This window comes from Ambystoma mexicanum, chromosome 4p, assembly GCF_040938575.1.
Source record: "Ambystoma mexicanum isolate Mex_15411 chromosome 4p, UKY_AmexF1_1, whole genome shotgun sequence".
NCBI classification, from domain to species: domain Eukaryota; kingdom Metazoa; phylum Chordata; class Amphibia; order Caudata; family Ambystomatidae; genus Ambystoma; species Ambystoma mexicanum.
This window is the reverse complement of record NC_090927.1, coordinates 1282893751-1282906893: the sequence shown is the minus strand read 5'-3', so window position 1 is coordinate 1282906893 and position 13143 is coordinate 1282893751.

Below are 13143 nucleotides of genomic sequence, written 5' to 3'. Positions count from 1 at the left end.
TCTGTTTTTACAGAGGGGTCTTGGGTGCCATATTGAAAAACATGGCTGACCCGATTTTTAGCTACCGGTGCTCGCGGTCGGGAAAAATCATGGTAGTTTGTTCTAAAACCACTGCCACCAGCCATTTCAGGAGGAAAGGGTAGCATTGGACTGCTACATGAGTGTTTAGACCCAGGGGATGCTAGGCAACCCCTCCAGCACTCTAAAGGAAGATAGTGTGTGCTGGGTCTATGAATTTAAAGAGACTAGTAAAGTCAATTTAACGTTACATTCACTGGGAGACAGTAGTCAGTACCAGAGTACATATTTAAACCTTGGGAAGTCTGAAAGATATCCCTGTGCCACTGCACTGAGGGTGCTGTGTGACACACAAGAAAAAGATGATGCCTATGGAGTTGTCTAAAACTCCATATCCAAAGAACACACAAGTAAATCATACATCAAAATACATGAAAGAGTGGGACAAAAAGGCTCACACTCTTTCCTGGTGAAATTTAAAATCCTAGAAATCCAGCAAAGTTGCTGGGGGTCTCAAAAGGTAAGGGAAATCAGCACATTTATGAGAATTCAGCCAGTAACTCTCGCTCTTCAGACACATGCACATATGAACCATGCATGTCCATGACGTTTCGAAAAGCACCTATGTATGACACCTATCACATAGTAAATCCAGACACATGAAATCAACCATGTGCACCTTGTTACATGCTGCCGCGCATCACACGTTGCTACACAAACACCGTTGATGTGACACATGGTTGAATGGACTCACATGCAGCACTGACTGGGACATGCACACAGACATCTATACAAGAGGCATACCAGACAAAAGGCCAAGGTGCACACTCCAACCATATATCAACATGCACATGCACTATGGTGTACAAGTACAAATGGACACTTACCAGTCGACTCCAGGCGGAGTTCCAAATACATGACCTGGGCGTACAACGCTTGGTAGAACCGCTCTACGACCCTCTTGTTGTCGGTGGTCAACTGGCACCGGCGCCCATCTGGGTTCATGCCAGCCTTGAGGAAGGGCCGGGCCTTGTTGTGGGTCCTGGCTTCAAAGTCCTCCCAGCGCTTATGGAAATGGATGTAGTCGCGGGGTGCCACCCCCTTCACGTTGATGGCACCCACGATGTCCGCCCAGATCTTCCTCCGTTCTTCCTTGCAGACTTGCCATGGTCCGGGGAAGAGGGCATCATAATGCACCAGTATTTGCTCCACCAGGATGTCAACTTCCCTGGCTGAGAAGCTGACAGCCCTCAGCCTCGTTGCCAGGGGGTTTCCACTTGCATCTGATGATGTTGCTTCAGACATGGCAACCCCCAAGACAGGTGTGGGTGGGCAAGGTGGTCCTGGTGCTGTGCTGTGGAGCGGTGGTCTGGCATGTCGGGAGTCTTCTGGATCAGCAGATGTGGTCACAGGTCCAACGACAGGAGCGCTGGCAATGGCTGTACAGCAGGCACCAAAATTGCAGGGCACATGGGCAGCAGGCACACACAGTTGGTAGGCAGCAGCCGATGGCTCGTAGGAGGCAGCTCAGGGCACTTGGAGGCAGGTAAATTGACTGATAGGCAGGAACGTGGGTCTTCCGTGTTACTCGCGTGGGCATCTGGAAACAGAGTGACTCCGCACGTGCAGAAAGAAATCAGAGGAAAGGCCTAAGCGTGTAACTTACGTGACACGCGCTTAACGTTGGGCATGGCATTCAGGATCGGGATAAAGTAGTGTGTAGGCGAGCATCACACGCTTGCTGAGATATAGTGGATGGACATATGGACTTCGTTTCCACGCGATCTCTACACTGCATGCAAGCCTCTTGTTTTGGTGGGGGATTGCCTCCGCGCACACGCACGTGCACTTTTAAGGCTGACGGTGAGTTGCGTATGCATTTTGCATTCTGTGGGTGCCCCTGTGTGTCGTGTAATCCCTTATTTAACATCACTGTAGCTTACGTGTCCTTGGCGTATGTATTTGTTGTGTTGCTGGGTGCCACAGCGTACTGCATTAGGTTTTTCCTTTACACGTGGGCTGCCGAGGAGTTGCTTACACATATTTTTCAGTTGGTGTGCCTGTGCATTACGCAGCCCTTTTATTTTTTCCCCAGGGGTTACATCGAGCCTTGCTGGGGCACACTGTTACGTTTAATATCACGTACAATGCCCCCTCACTCAAATTACCCAGGACAATCGATAGCTGTACCTCCCATTGCACTAATCCATCTGTGCAATGACTGGGAGGGCAACTAGTGGGAAGGGGAGGCAAAGGTGGCCGGGGTGGCGGAGGTGGACGAGGTGGGTGAGGAGGCGAAGGTGTCCGGGCCTGTGCAGGGAGAGCTATTCCCCCCACCCAACAGGGTCAGGAAGCTTCAAGGGCAGCTGCAGCAACCACCACCCAGTCTCCAGGTCACCCAGCCAGGCCTGTGGTGCTCCCCACCCCGGTCCACAGAGACGCAGGAGCAGATGCTATCTGTGCATCAAAGGGGAAGGGACATGCTGTGCAGCGTCCTGGCACCGGCACCCAGGGTCCAGATGCAGCAGTGTCAACTGCTGTACACACTCGCCAGGGTCAGGTTGCTGCAGGGGCAGCTGCAGACCTCACCACCCAGCCTCTGGGTCACACAACCAGGCCTGTGATGCACCCCACCCCAGTCCACGGGGGTCCTGGTGCCACAATTCCTTCAACTCCATCTGCCCAATTTGCTTCCTTCTCATGGTATTTGATCATCCCTTTCCTATTCCCTCAGGGTCAGTTACTTCTTATTGCAATTAGTTGGTGGTTAATGTCTATCTTCGGCTGGGGCCTCCCTCTGGTGCAGACTCCCTGCCTCAATGGAACTGGAGGTGAACCTTCTCCGACTCTGGAGGCACTTCTGATGCTTCCTCATGTGTTGTGCTTTCTCTACCTCCTCTCCCCTGCTAGAGTCCTGGATGACTGAGAAAATGCACTAGTCACCTGCCCACACTCTGATCTCTGACACGGGTCTCTGAGCCACCGGTTGTACCCATGCACTGCCTCCCTGCCATCCCCCACACTCTGTGGCTATGTACTGTATCCCTACAAACTCTAGCAGCAATTCACACCTGATGTCCGCACATACACTTCCACCAGCTCACCGCATTTTCATTACTGATTATGTAGTTTTATTTAATTGGTATGCCATTCCCATGTACTACACTGCCCGCTCTCACTTCCAACCCTAGGTCTCACCTTCACCATGCCTATTCACTCGCGTGATGTCAATGTGACCTGGCCTCATGGGATGGGTGTGTCTGGCTTCACTCTATTCCACCACCCTTGCATCGTAGCACCGTGTGACACTTGTGTGTATTGAGTTTGGATTTACATGTCATGTCACATCCATTGTACATGGCTCTGGGACAGTAGTCAGCAAGTTCCATCTCATGCAGTATTACAGTTCAGGCATGGCTATACTACATGGCATATGTGTTTTTGCAACTGTGATGTTGGTGAATGAACTATGCCAGTCAGGTGCTCATGTGTGTAGCAGGTGCTACGCACCATGCACTACATGTTGTATTTAGCCCATCCACACACGTCCATGGCTGCTTTCATGCTACCCTTCACTTGCATTGAAGCTGCGTACGTGCGGGAGTTTGTGACATGGCAGGTTGATGTGTTGCATGACGATATTGTGATGCCTATGTGTGTGGGCTCTGCTATTTACATGGCTCTTCATGTATTTTTTTGTCTATGTGCAGGTGATGAGGCACTGGGTGCAGGTGAGGAGGTGGAGGAGGAACAGGATACTGAGCCACGACCAACAACCAGTGGAGGATGTTGTGTGGTAGCCAATGAAGATCCACTGGTGCTACAGGCCCTCCTGGCCCTGACTCAGTCCGAGTCCACCTCCGAGGAAGCCTTTGGCTCTGGTGGTGAAACGGATATATGGATACCTCTGTGCTGTCGCAGGTGAGTGCCTCGACTGTGGGTGCTGTTGCATCCCAAATGTCTGGGTGTTGATGTGCACCCTGCACCTCCTCCCTCCTGGGTGGGCCCCTTTCCCCTGGTACCCCATGGGTATTTTTGATTTTGTATACTTCTTTTTGTCTATTGGGTATTTATGTGACAGTGTGTTGCTTGTGTGGCAGCCGAGGGCATCCACTGTAGATTCCAGCTGAACCCATGCAGGCTTGTCTCGTGTTGGTAGCCTCCTTGTTTGTGCCTTAGGGTCCAGACACATATACCACTCCTGCTTCCCCTTTCCATGGGCTTGCAAGGAGTGCAGCGTTTAAAAATAACGTACACAGTGGCATTGGGCTTCCATTCTATCTGTGGGCCGTCTCAAGTCCAACCTGTGTATACACCCCTAGTGGGATTCATGATTGTTTGTCCAGTGCAAGGTTAGCATCCCTTTTTGTTTGTACATTGAGATCCATCTTTGTTCATGTTCCATCTTCATGTATTGGCTTGACTATCTCCATAATTGTTAGCCCTCCTGCTGTATTCGCTTCCCTGCCCCCTTTGGTTAGAAGTGCAACACAAATTTACAAGGGTGGCATGTGCAAGTCACGACACATTGAGGCACATGTGCAATTATGTATGGTCACAGTCAGATGGATTCACTCTTGGGTCCTGTGTTTGTGGTATGTTGTACTGGCCAATTGATGTTCCTGTGTACATTATTAGATTGATGAGTGAGAGTGAGTTAATTCTGAACTTGTTCCGTTGATTGTTGAGCGCTTTGTGACAGTGGTGTTATGTGTTGGCCATTTATTTCTCAGTTTGGACATTGCATGCCATGGCATGGTGTGTCAACCAGGTGAATTGAGGTGTGGGAGGGTTTAGGTGACATACCAGCATTAAGATGTGTACGGCATGGTGTTAGTGGCATACTCCATCTTCCATGTGTTCCTTTTGTGCACACCTGATTGAGATACTTTTAGTATTAAGGGATGCACACAATGTAGCACTTTCAAGGACACATTCTCAGGGTGTTAAGGTTGGGACAGATGATTGTCCTTTTGTCATCATCGATTGTCATCTGGAATGTGCCAGGGCTCTGCGCACACCGCAGGGGTTGGATTTTAGGTGAAAAATGGTGCCACGGGCTGGGTACGGCAGCCTCACCACGTGCCGTTTCCCCTCCAATGCGCAGCTGCCGTGCATGTGGTTGAGGATATGGGGGCACCACCATGTCCACCGGTATGCCACGCTGTGTTGCTGCCACAATGATCCTGCACACTACTGCTGGTGCATATAGTAGCTCACCACCAGAGTGGTCAGCGGAGCAGAAGCGTGACTTTAGCACTCCGAATGTGTGCTCTACTATGGCCCTAGTTGCAATATGGGCTTACCTGGGGTGGTGTGGTGTGGTGGGATTCCGTATTAGCATAATCATGTAGGTGCTCAGAGGGTAAGCACCGTCTACTGTGGAGGTGAGATGGGTTGTCAGTGGCGTGGTTTTGTCTGTGTGAGACATGCATGCATTTGCAGGGTAATTTCTACTCACCAAAGAGCCACGTGTTGCCATGCCTCCCAGCTTCCAGGGCCTGGTGTAGGGGTGACATTCCGAATATGAAACTATCATGGGTGGACCGTGAATAGTTGGCATATACAGAGGTAATGATTCCCTTGGCATCACATGCAACCTGCACATTGATGGAAAGCCAGTGCTTGCGATTGTGATTGATGTGCTCTGTGGCCCTAGGTGGACGTAGGGCCACATGGGTGCAATCGATGGCACCAAGCATTTTAGGGAAGTGTGCCACCCCATAAAAGTCCTGGACCCTGGCCTGCCTTTCTTCGGGTGTTCTGGGCATGTATATGTGCCTGCGGACTGAAGGGCGTGCAGTCATGATTGCCAACACCTGGTGTAGGAAACGTGACTGTGTGGCCTGTGAAACGCCCCCGACTATGGCAGATGTCTGCTGAAATGACACAGTGGCCAAAACATGCAGTACACTGAGCACCTTTTCAAAGGTGCTCAGTGCTTGGGAGCACAGGGTGGGTGATGTGAGGTCATCTTCCCACTCCGTGACCAGGTCTAACATGATATGAGGTGGAAACCTATACCTGCCATAGACCTGGTGATCAGGCATCCCAAAAAGGCTGGTCCTGGGTAAAACAATGCGTGCCCTGGCTATCCACCTCCTCCTGCGGTGTCCCACGATCACTGCTGCGAAAAATGTTACATTCATCGTAGCTGTATACGCGCGTTGACTTTTGCGTGCACTTTTTATGCATTGTTTTTAGTGCGCAGTCACGCTTACGCCAGCTTTTGCGTGGCAGACGTGTTTCCGGATTAGCGCATCTTTTTCCGCACGCCGGAGAGCCCTGTTCGATTTCATGAATACGTGTTGTTAGCGCGCATGTGGGCGTTGCAAGTATTTTTCTGTGTTACTTCCTGCGTGATGCCCACATTTATGCTTGTTGGTTCCCCATCCCACGTGTTCCGCCCACTTTTTAGGTGACTGCGCTAGACGATATGTGCCTTGGCTGGGCATCTCGCGCAAGGCGTTCGTGGTGTCGCAGTGATGCGTTGGACCTGGGCGGATTCAGCGCAAGTCTCGGGTAAGCCACGCGCAATGTGTTCCATGAACCGACATGTGGAATTGATAAACTGAGATGCCTGGATTGTTATCATTAGAAGAATCATGAGAACCTCGGATAGAGAACCATTGTTTAGTATTATCCCCTTTAGGCCAGTTCTGAATAGTACATTATTGAAGTAGACACTATCCACATTATTAGACTGCCACCTTTGTATGCATTTGCAATTTGCTTATAGATTGACATGTTATGCATTTGAAGAGAGAAATAGGCCCTGTTATATGAAGGGTTTGCTTAGTTATGTTATGACAGAAAGAGATGCTTTTAGAATGATATGTTATGCATTATAGTTCTTGCCATTAGGAGAGAAACATGCTAGACACTTTTCCATTTGCAATGGCATGACATTTGCACTATCATATTTGAAGTGCCATGATTGTGCTTTTGAGACACGGTATATTTGCATCATGATTTGCTATGCATCTATGTTTGCATTAGAATATAGCGCTTAGGCTGAGAGAGAAACATATTGTTTGCACTAGAAGAGAACGAATTAGGCCTGGAAATGACACACACAGTCATATTTGAAATGACATGAAGAGCCATTTAGTTAGAATGAGTTTTCATTATGTAGCGCTTGCATTGCGAGGAGAAATTGTAAACGTTAGAAAGCATTAGGCTGGCATTTGAATCCATTCTGTAGGAGACACATTAGAAGCCCACGGGGCTCAACGCAAAGAATGTTATGGAACACTGAAAGATAAGAAGTCACCCTTGTCCGAGAAGGGAGCCTAATCAGCTCGGGCTCTGAGCTTCGCAGAGACAACACGAGGGTGGGGCTGCACCACAGAGAGCGACATGGAGAGATGGAGGGAGTGCTTTTGCATGAGAGAGAGATGGCCTATTTTCTGGACAGAGAGAGCATTTTGTGATGCCTACAGTGGAGAGAATGGGTATGAATGGGTAAATAGATGGTATTTTGCACTGCAGACACAGATGGCCATGAGAGAAGATGCAATGTTCCAATGTCACTTTGACACTCTTGGACACAGGACATGCCGTGAAAGTACACGAGACAGGAACACATAACACAGTCTGGCAGGCATTTTGCTAAACGCTGACAGAGAGATATTCTTATCTTATAGAATGTATGTAACCATAGAGATCAGTGCGTCATTGGAGAATATAACCAAAGGGGAGAGGGGACTGTCTAGAGAGAGCTACAGAGAGCTACAGAGAGTTGTGGAGTTGTTGGTTGCTGAAGGGGAGTTTGAGAGAGTTGCTGAAGGAGTTGGCTGGAGTTGGTTGCTGAGAGAGATGTGCAAGACGAGATGCGATGAGAGGTGTCTTGGTGCAGCAGACTGATAAGGCCTTGATGAGATCGATCTGGCAGAGAGAGAGCTTGGCAGTTACCAGAATTGAGGCCTGCCACTGACTGGCTGATTGCAGAGTCGTGCATAGAGGCACAGACAGAGCTAGAAACACATGCAAAATGGGAAGTATGGTTTTGACCCACACTAAACTGATTGATTAGAACAGACACACACACACAAAAAGAGCTTTGGGCGAAGGGGAAATCAGACAAGGATTGTTTAGAGTGAGAGTGGGAAGAATTTGGTGTGGATTTGGTCCTGTATGAAGGAGATGGATGCTGACGCTTGCATTTAGACTGCATTAGACACTACAGGCTTGTATTAGAGACCTGAAAGGCTTATAGTTATTGCATGGTAGCTTTGCACCAGAAGTATAAAAGGTGAAAATTAGACATAGCATTAGGATTGCCTGCATTGTTATGCTTTGCATTCTGTGTAATCATTAAATAAATGTATTTCATTGTTATAATTGAATCGATTCATGTGTTATCTTTGTGTTGTGTCTTTTGTTAATTGTGTCCACAGTAGTAAGATAGGAGTAACAGTGCAGATAGGGCCTGAGATACGAATGTAGCAGGGGTGTATAGTGATCGATAACCCCCTAGGGGATTGTCAAGGATTGTCTGAGACCAGAGCATGCTTGCCCCGGGGGCAAGACGATGGTTAGGGTTTTGATTTTTTTCAGACTGACAGACAAACGGGTGCTTGCGCGCATTTTGCACGCAAGCGCCCCTTTTTCCACGCAAGTCTATTCCATTAATCGGGCCCATAGTTCAGTGAATGTGAAAAAGCACTCCTGACCACTGTTTGGTCATTGCAGCATTTCCGTCCCATAATTCAAGGGAAAAAGGTAATTATTGAGACAAATCAAAAGCCCCTTCAGTTTCTGCAAAGTATGAGAATTAGATCAGGGAATTTGGTACAGTCCAGAATTACTTCCTGGACGCTAGCGCTTCAGGGTTTTCGTGAAGAAGTGAGATATGGACAAAATAAGAAGAGCCCGGTTGCCCAAGGGCTAGAAGATTTGCATGATTGTGCAGAGGAGGTTTGAATTAATTTGAACGATCCCCACACAAAGCATTCAATGAAGTGATATGTAGGGATTTACCAACTGTGTATGGAGATGGTTGTGCATACCATGAGGAAAATAACACAGCAAAAGAGCTTGTGGCATGAATAGGAAATATATGATTTAAATGTGACAACATTCCAAGAGTAAGCATGAGGATTGGGCCTAGAAGTAGTCAGGTGGCAGAATTGGCCGCTATTTATAAAGCAGTCACTACCACAGTAGAAAACAAACTCAAAGTGCTAGTAATTGATTCTGACTATGCACGAAATAGTTTTGTAGAATATTTGCCTGGCTGGAAGGTAAAAGGCATCCGCACCTATAACAAAAAAAACACTTAAACATGGCAAGATGATTGAAGCCAAAGACACACTTGTGTCAGAAAATGATTTGGTGATACATTAGAGAAAAATATGCAGCTATTTGAGGGCGCCAGGTGAGGACAAAGCGGGGAATGATAAGGCAGATCAGTAAGCCAAAATTGGAGCTGTGATGGGAGAGTTGTTTCTTGTTGAACACCTGCTTGGTGAAATAAAAAAATAGTTGTGATAAAACGCTCCAAAACTCCAAGAGTGGTTGAGCAGCCTGTGGTGCAATGGTGTATTGACACTCCAGATCAGGACCTGATTAAAGCGCAAAAGGAAGATCTGATTTTAGGCCTATTCTATAATCGCCTGTTAGTAGAAGAGCAAAATCCTCTGACTGAAGAAGATTGTAAAGGGAAAGAGGAATTGAGGGTGTTGCTAAAAAACAAAAAGAGAATTTGGTTACAAGATGGACTGATGATTAGACTATATGTGACAGGTCAAATACAATGGGTAGTGCCTTTGTCATTTCAGGGATTGATTTTACATCATGCCCATTATGCTACAACTGCAGGACACAGGGGTTCACAGACAACTTTAGACATTTTAAAAGATTATGCTTATTGGTCACACATGTCCCAAGATGTTGAACTATGCACCAGAGGGTGTCTAGTATGTGCAAAATTTCAACCTGCTTAATCTACTCATAGAGCACCATTAATGAAAAGGGGTTTGACCCTTCCATGGTCTGATTTGCAAATCGACTATGTTGGGCCTGTAAAAAGATCAGCTAGACGAAATCGGTATATGTTAACAGTAACTTGTTTAATGTCCAAATGGGTGGAATGCATTCCAGCCCCGGATTGCAGTGCGCAGACGGCAGCTACCTTACTTGTGAATCAAATTTTTTCAAGATTTGGTTTACCTCAAAGGATAGAGTCAGAACGGGGAAGTAATTTCACTAGTGCATTGATGACAAAGATATGGCAGATTTTGGCTGTGAAAGGAAAACTACACATTTCTTACCGGCCTTCCTCTTCAGGAGGCGGGAGCGTAACAGTGTAACAGGTCAATAGTGGATATGTTAAAGAAATTTGTGGCTGAAGGTTCCAGCTGGGACCATCGGCTTCCATTGGTATTAATGGCCATTAGGTCGACTCCTTCTAAATCAACAAATCTCACCACACATGAAATATTGACAGGAAGGACACTGGTGCTGCCACAGCATTTACTTTACAAGACCAAAGAACAAACCCTTGTAAAAGCATTCACAATTCACAAGTATGTGGAAGAGTTGAGAAAGCACTTACAACATGCGTTTGCATTTGTGCAGTGGAATTTGGAAAAGGCCGCCGACGGGGCAAAAACATATTATGATAGGAAGACATCTGCAAAAGAGTACGAGGTAGGAGATCAGGTGTACAGGTTTAACTTTGGAAAGGGAAGACATAAACACTCTAAATTTCTTGCAGCATGGCAAGGGCCATATAAAAACACAGATACGATCTCGCCCATAGTGTATAGGATTGCTAAAAAGGAGGGTTAGTTGACAGTGGAGCAGTTTGTCCATGTTAACCAATTCCAACCTTTCCACCCGAAACAAGAGGCTTGAGCAAGTTGAGGCTAGTTAAAAAAGGAAAAAATGAGTGCAAAATGGAAGGTTGCCCTAGCCAGTGTGTAAATGTAAATATTACTGGTACGTGGTATATTAATTTTCATGTATCTTCAGACAAAGATCTAGGGATCTTTGTCTGAAGGTACAATGTGGGGGAGGGGGGTGTATTTTTGAAATTGTCTTGGTTACATGGCATGTTATGTCTCTGATTTGAATATTAATAACAATAGATTTATTTTCAGGTGCTCCAGCGTGGCATGTTGTTTCTATAGCTTGCATTAAATGATGATAATAGACTACATTTCAGATGCTCTAGTGGAAGAGGGAATGAAAAATGTATTGTGTCTGTTACTTAATGTGTCTTTTTCTTTATAGTCTAGAAAATGTATTGATTTCTTGTCAGCGCCGGATCCTTGGAGCACTGGACCCCTGGAGGATGCCACTGGATCGGAGGCCACGGGAAAGTCCCTGGGACTGAAGAAGGTAGTGAAGATAAGGAGCCTGAAACACCATGGAGATTATGCCACTGCAGGAGGCCACATGGAGTCCTGGGCTGGAGAAGTTTTGCTGACAACAGTTTTGTGTGATGGTACAACAAACTTTTGTTAACAGGATATGCCGGAGGTATAGACTATTCTACTGTTGCTACCACAGGATACTTTGCTACAGGACATACATAGATTAATCTTATTTAATCACAATCTATTTTTATTGTTGTTTGTTTTCATTTTTTATTGACTTTACAGTTGATTAAATGACACAGATGTGTGAATATTGTCTGGTAATGTTAATGATTTAATTGTGCTAAAAAGAAATATATAATTTGATCACCAGTAAAAACATATATATATTCAAAGATGGTGATCAGATAAAAAAAGATAAAGATCTATTTAATAAAAGAGAGGGTGGTCTTAATAAAAAGAAAATATATATACATCATTTTTCAAAAAAAGATAAAAATATATCATTAATAAAAATAGAACTTAGACCACAGATAAAAAATGAGATCTAAGGATTAAAAAATCAATAAATAATTTCTAAAAATATACACCATTATTTTTATTCATGTTAAAATATATTGTTATTGGCTCTATACAATTGGGAATGATGATTGTACAAAGCTGGGAGATGTACATCATTTTCTGATGCCTGGATTTCAATGTAGGTAATATTTATTTTCAACACATACATTTTAAAGCATTTGATGTTGTTTTTTCCTGCAGTGATGTCCAGTAGATCCACCAGTAAAAAAAGGAGGGAATATATAGGAACTGGGGATGGTGAGTTACAGGGGCTCATGCCCATGTAGTGTTAGTGGGGGCTTTGCACAGAAACAAATGCAGCCGGCGCGCACCAGATGGGAAATACACACATTCTTAGAGAGCACATGTTAAAAATGTTTTATTTCACGATAATATTTCATTTAACTGGCTTGCAGCAAATCTAAATACTAATATAAACTAACAGGCTAATCCTTCCCAGTAACCTGTAACATGTTATTAACAAATTAGTGCAAATTGGTCCAGATGATATAACTTGAAAACTGTTTTGGAAAATGCTCTTCTGCAATGGGGTTTAGGTCTGCAAGTTATGAACTGTGTGGTTTCATTCAATGAGTGTTTTAAACGTGCATCATAGCATGAGTTGCAAAGATGGAATGTGTCCTCTGTATGGCACGATTGTTCAGTCAGGAACCCAAAGGAAGAGAAATGTATCTTATTGCTGTCCAACAGTAATACCACTTGGGGTTTAGTGGGATGATCAGGGCAAGGGGAAGAACCTCTGTTGACTGACAGGGGAACATTATAAGTGGAACTGAGGCTAAGGGTGCAAGTTCAGATGTCCAGAAACTTCCTGGAAGACAGGCAGACATCCACTGGCATCCAGCGAGTGACATTCTGGAGGAATCCTTGAGCTTGCATTGCTGTTATGATTTTTCTTTTCTTCTCTCCCAAACTACATCGCCTACCAATTTCATCGCGTACAAGGTCATTTGGTAAGATGGTGCTCAGTGGAGCCTTTTAATGTGTGCGCATATTTCCATGTAAAATATCACTTCACAGCCACTCATGGCTTGTACTGCACAATGATTTTGATCTGAACCTAGCTAAATCCCATTAGTATATAAAAATAGAAATTCAAAGCAAGCGACTTGCGTTTTATTTTCATGGCTGTACTCATTAGCACAGAGCCTCAGAGTTCACGGGCACTGGACCTATTTTACCATTGGTGGTAATTCATTTTACCACAGGTGGTAAAATC